Raw genomic sequence first — 1,352 nt, 5'->3', positions numbered from 1 at the left:
GACCGGGAGCTGCGTTCCCTTTTTTCCCGCGGCAGGAGTGTGGACGCGCGTGGAGGCGGGACCCCGGAGTGTTAGGAATCCGGCCCTCGGCAACTTCCTGCGACCAGGGATCTTCGGACTGTGGCTCCAAGTTGCTGCCTCTCCCGGGGTCCCCAGCGTCGACTCACGCCCTCCAAAATCTCAGTGTCTCTGAGCTTGTCCCCATCCCTCTCTCTGCAGGCCTCCGTTTCCTTCCCTACCCGCCGGGACCCGAGGGTGGCTCGAGAGTTGGGACGGGGGCGCCAGCTCTGGGCTGGGGCTGGGGTGGTCATTTCTCCAGTTTGGGGCTGGGGAAAGAGCTCCATACTCAGAGACCAGGCGGGGAACCGGCCTCCCCTCCTCCCAGAACGCTCCCAGGGCTGTGCCGAGAAGTGCCCGGGGTTGGGTCCTGTGTGGACGCCCCCCCGTCCTGCGTGGCGTGCGCTGCGTGACCCCAGCAGACCCGTCCACTTCTCCGGGCCGCAGTTTCCCTCTGTGAACCCCAGGCCTTGGACGCGGAAGACGCCGGGCTCCATGCTAGGGCCTGGGCCTTCAGCGCTTCTGTCGGAGGCAGGGATGGGATGTCCTGCTTTGAGCTTTGGGGTGCGGATGGGGAGAGAGAAGGGTAACAAGGCCGCCTTGCTGGGGCCTCGGCTACGGGTTCCAGCGATGCAGCTGTTGGGAAACCAGACTGGGGCAGTCAAGACGCACTACTGGACAGCGAGGTCCCTACCCTCCTCTCCTGCGGGGCCCGGAGCTCCTGGGCCGGGGCACCGTTTCCTCCCACACCCTGTCTTTCGTGGGGGCTACATCACACGTATCCCGGCTACTCCCGCCCGGCCTGGATTCAGTCCCTCAGGCCGCAGGCCGGGTCGCACCAGCAGCTGGGAAGGGCTTACGCCTGGCGGCCCAGACCCTGGGGTGCAAGGGCGGTGCTGCTCTGGCTGGGACGCGGGCCACTAAGGCCTCGGGCTGAGGAGGCCGGAAAGGAGGCCAGGCGGCGGGAAAGGGGGATGATTCATCCGGAGGAGCCCAAATTGGAAACGCTGCAACCTGGGGGCCAGGAGAGGAGCTCACCGGCAAGGCCCGGAGCCTGGCACCCATGGCCCCCTGCCTCCTGCCCGGACCGTAGATGGGCGGCTGGAGGAGGGGAAGGGGGCTCTTCGCGGAGTTTCAAGAAATCCTGCGCAAAGTCTGCCGCTGGTTTTGGTCTGAGCGGTCTTCTCAGAGTCTAGCTCAAGTCTGTCTTGCTGCAGCTTCAGTGCTGACTGAGGAGGTCTGGAAGGAGGGGGCGGGCAGGAAGAGGCTGGAGTCCGTGACAACCCCCCCCCCCC

The sequence above is a fragment of the Bison bison genome, unplaced genomic scaffold (genome assembly GCF_000754665.1).
Source record: "Bison bison bison isolate TAMUID 2011002044 unplaced genomic scaffold, Bison_UMD1.0 scf7180017864516, whole genome shotgun sequence".
NCBI classification, from domain to species: domain Eukaryota; kingdom Metazoa; phylum Chordata; class Mammalia; order Artiodactyla; family Bovidae; genus Bison; species Bison bison.
The sequence above is the reverse complement of the archived record's forward strand: the minus strand, read 5'-3'. Positions refer to the sequence as shown.